The following is a 10889-nucleotide window of genomic DNA, read 5'->3' as shown; positions in this document are numbered from 1 at the left end:
TGTCTTAAGTTTGCTTATGAGCTGCAATTTTTCTCTCTAGAAACCACGCTTGTGCATTTTTTTCTCTGATTTGATCATAAACTTGAGCATTACGTACCGTTCACAGCCGGCGAACGATCCCGGCTTCAGCGTCATCACAACAACACGGCATTATTATGGCTTTTGTTCACACAGCGCGCGTTCCGGGACTGAACACGGCAATGTTACTAGGTCCCCAACCCGGCATCGATCCCGGCATCAATCCCAGGTCATGTTTGCGTTCACACAGAAGGTGTTCTGGCAATTTGCCGGCAATTTGCCGGGATCAAATCGCTGTGTGAAAGGGGCTATAGACACACACGCCTCTGGTTTCTGACGTGCTCTCTGCTTGCTGCGGATTGAGAAACGCGCTGATTATAACAAGACGGTGCGAAGCTGAAGCCGGTTTCATTTGTTTTGTGTGCAAAGGCAAGCGTGTATTTAAAGTACACACTTAATGGTCCCATGAAAAACAGCGAAAACCGGACATTTTCATGAATTTATAAAAAAAACCCCGGACGCCCCGGACAGTATGTAAAAAGTGGACATGTCCGGGCAAAAGAGGACGTTTGGTCACCCTAACGTTACACGCTTCACTCACACTAGCTTCAAACTCCATTCAGTTGAGTTCCAGACAGTATTGTGTCCAAAAAGAGAAATTGTGTTCACAATATAAAAGAAATACCATATTTGTGAAGAAATTCTTTAGTGAGATGGCAAACGACACAACAGCTGAACAGCAAAAACAATCAGACAGAACTAGTTGATTCAGTGACAGAAGATACTGAGCAAATACGTGACATGTGAAGGCTAAGATAGTAAAGCTTTATTTATATACAGTAGCACCTTTTAAAACAGTGTTTGCAAAGTTCTCTACAGAATAGAAATACATAGAGAAAAAACATACATACACATAGAAATAAGATAAATTGAATAGAAATAAGATTTTAAAAAAATATAACAATTAAATGAATCACGGAAAGGCCCTAGTGAACAAATGTGTTTTGAGATACTTTTTAAAATGGCACAGTGAGTCGATGGCTCGTTAGTTGTCAGGAAGAGTCTTCCATAGCTTGGGACTGAAGTGACTAAAGGCCGACTCGCCAATTTTTAGCCATGTTTTTGGCACAACCAACAAACTATTATTTTATGTTCGAAGTTTATCTATTCAACAAATTAGAAAGGTATTGGGGCAGATCCATGAAGACATTTAAAAACTATTAAGAGGATCTTGAATTCAATTCTGAATGATACAGGCAGCCAGTGAAGGGATCTGAGTGTTGGAGTAATGTGATTTATAGTTTTAGAGAGAGTTAGCATTCATGCAGCTGCAGTCTGAACTCTTTGTAAGTCCTCTTTGGTAACCCAGCAAAACACTATAGCTGTACTCAAGTCTAGACGTAATAAATGTATGAACAAGTTTCTCATTGACAGAAGGGTAGAGAATGTCACATACTTTGGAGTTGTTTCTGATGTGATAATACGCTGTTTTAGTAACAATGCTAATGTTTTTTTAAAACTGAGGTCACTGTCAAACATGATTCCTAAGTTCTTGGCCTGATTACTGGCTTTTAGTGATAGAGAGTCTAGATGTGGAGCAATAGATGTTCTCCACGCGTCATTAGCCTACTGATAACAAGTACCTCTGTCTTATCTTTGTTTAGCTGTAGAAAGTTCCATGAGTAATGTGGTGGCAAACTAAATTATATCACTGAAAAAGAGACACGCATTTCCTCTTGTCTTTGAGGTTTATTTTCTTCCAAGAAAAGGCCAGCAGTCGTACAGTCACGCAGACTGTGACAGTGAAGTGACAGCATCCTTCCTCTTTTATAGTTTTGACTCCCAGAATGTTGTCTTTCTAGGCCAATGATGGTATTTTCAACCATATGTGGAACATTCTTAGACTTGTTCATCATATTTTATCCTTGAGTGGAGAACCTCATGTCACGAACCAACACTCTTTACCAAAATCAATACAATTCCATATTAGAATAAGGTTTGTGTGGCTCTTTTACTGTCATATGATGGTCACACACACCGTAAAGATAAAATTTCTTATTCATTGATAACTTAATACAGCAAATTTAAGTCATTACATCAGATTTACACTTTTCATCCCCAATTTTCTTTGATCACTCTATTAAATTTGAGAGAGAATATTTTAAAAAGAAGAAAGTTTAGGCTGCTTTTTTGTGGGGATTGTCCCTTAAGTATTATCAAGCAAGTACCGATTTGGTAACACTTTATTTTGATAGTCCGTTTGTTGAGATTTTACTAGTTATTAGTAGCCATTCAGTAGCTTGTCAACAGTGCATCAGTTGACATTCAACAACACTGTTTCAACTGACAAGTAACATACGTTCAACTGACTGCCTATAGACTATAAGGTACAATTCAAGTGTTAATCTACAGATTTTACGAAAAAGTGCCTGTTGACTGTCTATTATTTTGCAACAGGTTATTAACCAATTGTCAACTAACTTTCAATTGTCAACTAACTTTCTGTAGATTGAGTACCAACAACTCAATATCAATCTGTCAGTTAAATGTCAACAGTCATGTCAGCATATGAAGTATATGATACTGTATATCCTACTCAAGGGGTCTCATGTGCATCAAATTAATAATTATTTTAGCTGATTTAAAACTGTTTTAAAAAATGTTTTAACCATTTGTAGATAATCTGTTGATAGTCAACTAAAGATTACATGTTGCTTATTTGTTGCTTGTCAACAAAGAAATTGTTTATGATCAGTAGATTATTAATAGAACTAAGCTAAGCGTTAGTAGATATATTTTAGGACTATCTAATTAAAGTGAAAAAGAGTTTATATCAGTAGAAAGTCTATAACCTATCAACAGATTAATATATTGTTTATTATCAGTTGACTATTAATAGACATTATCCATTAAGCGTTAGTAGATATCTTTTAGGACTATCTAATTAAAGTGAAAGACAGTTGATATCAGTAGAAAGTCTATAACCTATCAACAGATTGCATACCTAACCTGACTGAAGTAGAACAAACACTATGGCCAGCACATCAGAGAAAAGAAAAAAAATCACTTTTATTAAATAAAAAAAAATAATACAACCCATTATTTACTAGGATATCACGATCACATCTGAACCATCTGATTATGTGGAAAAAAAAATCATTCCAAATGAGAAAACTCTCAATAGTCTACATCATTTCAAATGCCCGAGGCCAAGATCAAAAGTTATAAACAACAAATAAGAATAATTATTAATTAATACATTTAGCCTTTCATGACAGTAAGTTTTACAGAAAATCGCATTTATTAAATGCAGTTTAACGTTATAACAGTTACTCATTTAAGAAATAATCTCTGTTCCTGCTGCAAACTTGCTTCGGAGGATTAACAGACAGGACTATAGTTTAAACCCTTAACAATACCTTCTTTAATCGTTTAACCATTTTGTAACATTTAGTTTATTTAACGTTACGGTGAGATACAAAAGGCGTTTTCTCCTATAGAACCATAATACACCAAAACACAATATAAATTAACAAAATACATAATCTTTATTAGCTAACGTAACGTTAGATGTAATCCAAATCTTTATAATCCATACGCAAGCAAGAAACAGATCCAAATTCAGCCCTTCATCCACATCCAGCGATCTCCATCTCCATTCTCAGCAGCGACCGTAAATGTCAAATCCCGCGCTCGTGATGAATTTAAAGGGATACTCCACCGTTTTTTCATATTAAACTATGTTATTCCCTTAACTAAGACGAGTTGATACATACCTCTCTCGTCTCAGTGCGTGCACTCAATCGCTCTGTCTTGCGGTGAAACTTTGTTAGCACTTAGCTTAGCCCAGTTCATTCAATATGGGCCAAGCAGAGAAGCTACCAAACACCTCCACGTTTTCCCTATTTAAATACAGTTACTCGCGTAGTGTAACTCGACCTAGGACGGCGCAGTAATATCTTCACTCGTGAAAAATCCTCTCACCGGCCCCCGCTCCCTCTAGTGAAGATATTACTGCGCCAAGTCGAAGTGCTTACAAGCACTTGCTATGGTATTCCGCCATACAATATAGTTATCCATTTTACACGCTTAGAAAAGCGCAACGTTTTGTTTTGTGTCACCGTCCTAGGTCGAGTTACACTACGCGAGTAACTGTATTTAAATAGGGAAAACGTGGAGGTGTTTGGTAGCTTCTCTGCTTGGCCCATATTGAATGAACTGGGCTAAGCTAAGTGCTAACAAAGTTTCGCCGCAAGACAGAGCGATTGAGTGCACGCACTGAGACGAGAGAGGTATGTATCAACTCGTCTTAGTTAAGGGAATAACATAGTTTAATATGAAAAAACGGTGGAGTATCCCTTTAAATTCAAAAATTGCGCCCTCAAGAAGCGTTACGACATGTTTTACGGCAGTGTCAAACGCTCATTGGCTCTCGCCTGCTTCGTCACAGATTGCAGCATGCCGTGTTTCAGTTGAAACAACATTGAAATGCAGAAGCGAGCGCGCCGTCTTCACGCAGAGGGAAGCTGGGTTAACATTTTCATGGATTAATAACTTAAATTCTGCTCTGTCCCTTATACAAAACTATTATATACTGCCAGAGAGGACTGCAACACATCGTCATTTGAGCGACTTTTGGTACCGATTTACATTTTCGCAATAAATTATTATGATTACACATCTGTTGTTTTTCTTCATAATTTTAGCCTGCATAGTTTTAAGAAATGGTTATGGGTAGGTTTAGGGGCAGGAGTAGGATTAATGTTAGTGGCTCAAAATATATTTTAATGCTATTAATAAAACTGGCATTTCCCTACACATCTCTGTCCATAAAGTGTTTTATTCTTTTTATATTCTGTATAAAATGAGTAATTTATATTTAGGTTTGGGAGTAGGGTTAAGGGAACTTACATTTATCTATAAAACAGTATAAGGGAAATGATACAGATCTTTATGATTCGTAAACGTTTTGTAGCTGTGAATTCGTAATAATTCTACGTCGCAGACATGTCTGTATCATACGTTTCAGCATCTATCCAAACGTACAAAAAAAGTATGTTTTCAATCTGTTGATAGGTTATAGACTTTCTACTGATATAAACTGTTTTTCACTTTAATTAGATATGTATCTACTAACACTTAGTGGATAATGTCTATTAATAGTCTACTGATCATAAGCAATTTATTTGTTGACAAGCAACAGATCTAATCTTTAGTTGACTATCAACAGATTATCTACAAATGGTTAACAATTTTTTAAAAACAGTTTTAAATCAGCTAAAATAATCATTCATTTGATGCATATGAGACCCCTTGAGTAGGATATACAGTATCATATACTTCATATGCTGACATGACTGTTGACTTTTAACTGACAGATTGATATTGAGTTGTTGGTACTCAATCTACAGAAAGTTAGTTGACAATTGAAAGTTAGTCGCCAATTGGTTAATAACCTGTTGCAAAATAATATTGACAGTCAACAGGCACTTTTTCATAAAATCTGTAGATTAACACTTGAATTGTACCTTATAGTCTATAGGCAGTCAGTTGAACGTATGTCACTTGTCAGTTGAAACAGTGTTGTTGAATGTCAACTGATGCACTGTTGACAAGCTACTGAATGGCTACTAATAACTACTAAAGTCTCAACAAACGGACTATCAAAATAAAGTGTTACCAAAGATTTTTATCTGAAGCCGGGCATGAATGAATAAACACTGTTATTGCACTCCTGACGCTAGGTCAGACCCTCAGTCACCTCAGTAAAAACAAGAAACAGTTTAGATGTTCAGAATGGGAAAAACATATCTTGAATCAATAAATACTTTTCACTGTAACTTCCGCTGGTCGTATCAACATCAAATTTCTTTGGTTTTCGACATACATCATCAAATTGATCCTCATAATTAGACATTCGAAGCATTTGATATGAAACTACTTTTCACAATTATCTCCACTAAAGCTGGAAAAACATAATATTACACATGGCAGTATATCACTAGTGTCATAGTGTCATATCCAATATTCCCACCCTCCCCAGTGGTTGGTGAACCATTCAAACTATTAGTTATCACTTCTGAGTGGTTCTTTTACAGCCATTATCATGTTCTCAATAATATTGGTTGTTGTCACTCTGGAATGTAAAAACATGTATCCCCACATTTTACACACTCCTCCTTTCTCAGCAGTTAACATGTCTAACAGTAATCTATTCTGTATAACAGCATCTCTGATCTGTATCATTTCATCATTAACCATTGTCAAATCATTCTCAGTGCTGTTTGCTATTTTCAACACAGTATAGCCCACACAGACATACAATAAAACATAAATGAACAAACCTAAACTTTGTAAAATAATCATTAACCTTGATACTACACCAAAATTGTTATAATTTGAACACGAACGGTCAGATTTTCATAATCCCCTAATAACTTCATAAATCTCCCGGTTTGATGTTGTGCAGTGGTGTATCAGCTGCTTTACCTTGAGCTGCTTTCACCTAAACATAAATGTTAGATAGGAGAGAATACATTGTCTTCTCTCAACATGTCATGTTCACACACACAACTCAGTTGATGGCACTCGTTGTTTAACCCCTTCAATTCCCATAAATGGTTTTTCCAAACAATATCCAAAGCAAACCTTCTTTTTTTTTTTTTTTTAAAGGTGCAGCGTTTTTACGCCCACGTATAAATATAATTAATTATTATTCATAACGGATTATGATCAATAATTAATATTTTAATTATTTTTAATTATTTTCAGAATTTACTGTAGCAGAATCAATAGTATGATCATTTTATCAGTTCATCCAATGAACAGAAAGCATAAACAAGTATTAACTCTAGGAAATATAATATCTTCCTGGCCAAGAAAGAATTAACCCCCAGCCAACAATAAATTAAGAAATAATCACGGGTAAAAGCATCGGTAACTTAGATCGAAGTTTAAGATAAATTTGATAAGCACATACACAAGCAATCTCTTTTCAAATACGAACAATACTTTATTGATTATATACTAACACATAACTAACACAAACAAGACTTTATTGATTATTCTAACAACTAATATCTAATACAAACACACGCACACGCATACGCACACATTCACACTAGTTACAGACAGAAATAAAGAAATAAAGAAAGAAATATAAAAAGAAGAATGAGTTTGGAAAGAATGAGTTTAAGGGTAAGAGGAAGGAAATTCCGAATTTCTATATGCACTTGTAAGACATGACCTGAACGAACCATCAATCATTAATTTAACCCTTCTATCGTTTCTTAGACAGGTTATTACATTTATCAATACACCAGTTCAGCTTAAAAGTCTGGAGGTAGTACTTGTGTCTTTGCTTTTGCGTTCCTTTTGGGAATTCCTTTGGTCAGCGTCAAAGGGGTTCGTTCGTTGGTTATGGTCTCCTCGTGCCTGGATAGATGGGGCGACCAGTCACGTGTTGTGCTGGCGGAATGAAAGTCTTTGTTTGAAGCTGGCTTTGCAGAAGAAACGTGGATCGAACTCTTGTCGCAAAACTTAACTTAGAACCGAGACTCACAACGGAAAAGAAAATGATAACTCAGAAAAGAAAGAAAATTGAGAAGAGAGTAGGCTAGTAAGATGACTGGAAATGAATCTAACCCATCTGATCTTAATTTGGGTTGATCTGCTCGTCTGTTAACGTTACATGGTTACTATAACCATCGTCTGCCGTCTCCGTCTTTGTTCTGCACTCGTGGAGAGCTCTTCTGTATCAGAACATTTTGAACTTAGCTCGAGCGAACAGAGAATCCAAGATTTTAAACTCAAAGTTTGTCCCCCCTCCTGAAGAGAGCGGACCAATTAGACACTGCACTGTAACGGATTTCTGTAATTTGAACAGTATTTTACTGTAATATGTACAGTAAGATACTGTAAAATATATATACAGTATGTTACTGTAAACAGCAAAGGATTATGGGAAAATATAGGGTCACTACTGTAATTCTTCCCTACTGTAAATCAATTTACAGTAGTGAACTTGCCCGCGAAAAACTGACCAATGGCAAGAGAGATTTCTTTTCAAGTGTTTTTTTTTTTTGAGGGGTGAAGTGGCAATGCACGGACAAAAGATCATGTAACTCACTAAAAAGGTTAGTATATTATTTCTATTTTATGTAAAACAAACATTTTCAAATGTTTTTACTTATGTTAACAGCAAACTAACATGATTTATCGTTTTGTTTTCGTCTGAATGGTTTTAGTGCCTTTTTTTCCTGACTGTCGTCAGAATGGTTTTGGTGCCTTGTTACTGCCTTTTTTCCTGACTGTCGGCCGGGTCGCTGTCACGGTGATAATATTAACTGGTGAGTAAGTTAAGTTCACCTATATTAGCCGAAATATTCTTTAGTTAAAACGATTAAAAAAAAATAATGTTTGTGTGTTCCTCTGCCTCTTTAACGCAAGTTAGCTCATCAGGCGGGTGGAGTCGTCGACTGTAATAACGTTAACCGCAGCGAACTAACATGAAATAGCCTAAAGTTACTGAGGTAAAGTGAGATAGACGAAACCCTTGTTTAAGTGCGGGTTTTAAACAATATTTTCACGTAATGTTATATGCTTTGATTTATTTTCAGGTTTGTGATCTGGATAATGCCATCTGCAATCTGCAACGATGGAGTGTGTTGGAGCCTTTTCATTGCCGTCATTGTGATAACATCAACTGGTAAGTAACGTTATGGTTAACTTCACCTAAATTAGCCGAAGTAAACTTATTAAACAGAGAAGCATAATAACTTTGGTATGTTTTGTCTCTTCTTTCACAATTTTTTGTCAGATGTACAACGTAAATACTGAGTAAAACTAAGTTAAAGGGATAGTACAGCTTAAACAGAAAATGATGTCATCATTTACTCGCCCACAAGGTGTTCTAAACCTGCATGAAGTTCTTTCTTCTGAACATAAAATAAGATATTTTGAAGATTGTTGGTAATGGAATAGTTGCTGGTCCCCATGGACTTAAAAAAATAAATAAATAATGGACTTAAAAAAAAAAATAACACATGAATGTCAATGGGGACCAGTAAGTGTTTGGTTACTCGTGTTCTTTAAAATATCTTCTTTTGTATACAGCACAATAAATAAATTAATAGAGCTTATGAACAAGTTGAGGGTGAGTAAATGGTGACAGAATTTACAATTTTGAGCAAACTAAACCTTTATCCAACACCATTGTTAATTTCATCTTTTGTTTTATTTTCAAGTTTGTGGTCTGAATTATGTCGTCTGCAATGTCGGAGGTGTATTTTGGAGTCTTTTTTTGTGATTGCCTTCGTAACGGTTATAACATATACAGGTGAGTAAGATGACATCAACTAAATTAGCTGAAGTATACGTTAGTTAAGCAGGCAAACATAATATAACTGCCGATGAAACCAAAGGAAGGGGAGAAAACAGTGGTTTACCAGGCAGCAAAGTTAAATCATCCCTCAGTTTCTGTTCTTTATTTTGAATTTGCAGGAGCCATTCCCTCCGGACTGGACAACACTGCTGACGCTCTCCAGTAATACACAGAACGGGTTGACGTTGAAGGAGGAGGAAAGGGTTAGCAATATACCATTATCAATATAGCAAAGTTTTGCTAAGTAATATTTTTAATGTTGTTTAATTGATTAAAAACTATAAACACCATACAACATCATATCTTACCTCATCTTCACCCCACATGTTATTGTTGTTAGTAATAAGGTCTGTTATTGTATTTTAGTTTTTTCTGTAAACTATAACACTAAAAGGCTGCTGTGACTTTGTCTGTTTCAGGAGAGTCTGTTCTCTAAGCAAAAACATGGTTGCTGACAATGAAGGGCAGAATCATCAATCAGCTGTCTATTTTGTCGGATGCAGAATTGGGTAAACCAATATATATATATTTTTTACATTACATTTACATGCATGAAGACACTTTTATCCAAAGCAACTAGCATTGTATTTAAGTTTAATTTAAGTTATCCATTCCCTGGAAATCTAAGCTACAGGAATGTATTGAAAAAGAATGAAGCTTTAATGATTTTAATGTAATGGATTATGAGGTAATACCATCCCTGTAGGTGCATTCAGAATCAAATGTAGTGCTTTTATTAACGTCAAAGTACATGCAGCATCAAGTTTGAGAGTTAGGGAAAATTCTGCCAACACCGGTCTGAAAAAATAATATATTTTTCCCTGCTTGTGCTTGCAGGTTCATTCTGAGAATCAACCCTGATGGCACCAAACACCAAAGGCACAGATCAGATGGAAATCTGGAAAGGTCCAAAGAAAAGCATCAGCCTGAAACCCTCAGTGTTTCTCATCAGAGAGCTTGTCAACTTTGACTGTCAAAATTACTGAAAAGTAATAACACAAACTGACTTTGACTGTATTTTATTATTTTAAGGCCTGTTTTGCTTTTCAGTGTGAGTATGTTTTTGCCATGCTACAGATACAAATGGTCCCCAGGAGATTAATTCTTTGGACTTTGGTGATGTTGCCTTTTTTTTCTTCAGCTAGTGGCTCCTAAAGGTCAAGATTTGTAATTTGTACTTCTAAAACAAAATGTTCAACGATTAAAAAGAATATTATAAGGACAAATGTTCATGAGTTATTGTGATTTTTGGGGGGTGGGGTAAACATACATAAAAAAAAAAAAAAAAAAATGATGAAAAAAAAAACTCAATACTAATACTGTAAATGAAAAATACAGTAATAATACTGTAAATGCAAGTACAGTAAATGGTACAGTATACTGTAAGTGAAAATACAGTAATAATACTGTAAACATTTTTACAGTAAATTACTGGCATCCAGCTGCCAGTAAGTTACTGTAAAATTTACAGCAACCTCTTTACAGTGTG

The 10889-nt window shown here is 35.5% G+C and overlaps 1 long non-coding RNA gene across 2 annotated transcripts; it reads left to right on the top strand.

The window, feature by feature from the left end:
* Positions 1-8041: 8041 nt before the first annotated feature.
* LOC311085082 lies at positions 8042-10626 on the top strand. Of its 2 annotated transcripts, none has more exons than XR_014606726.1 (8): positions 8042-8153; positions 8265-8366; positions 8471-8549; positions 8637-8725; positions 9264-9355; positions 9520-9603; positions 9820-9909; positions 10238-10626. It is a non-coding gene; the product is annotated as an uncharacterized lncRNA (long non-coding RNA). The 2 variants fall into 2 exon arrangements; XR_014606727.1 differs by having other exon boundaries at positions 8467-8549; positions 10238-10375.
* Positions 10627-10889: the final 263 nt, after the last annotated feature.

Source organism: Abramis brama (assembly GCF_963993115.1).
Source record: "Abramis brama genome assembly, chromosome: 6".
In the NCBI taxonomy this organism is placed as follows: Eukaryota; Metazoa; Chordata; class Actinopteri; order Cypriniformes; family Leuciscidae; genus Abramis; species Abramis brama.
This window is presented reverse-complemented; position numbering and strand designations above follow the sequence as displayed.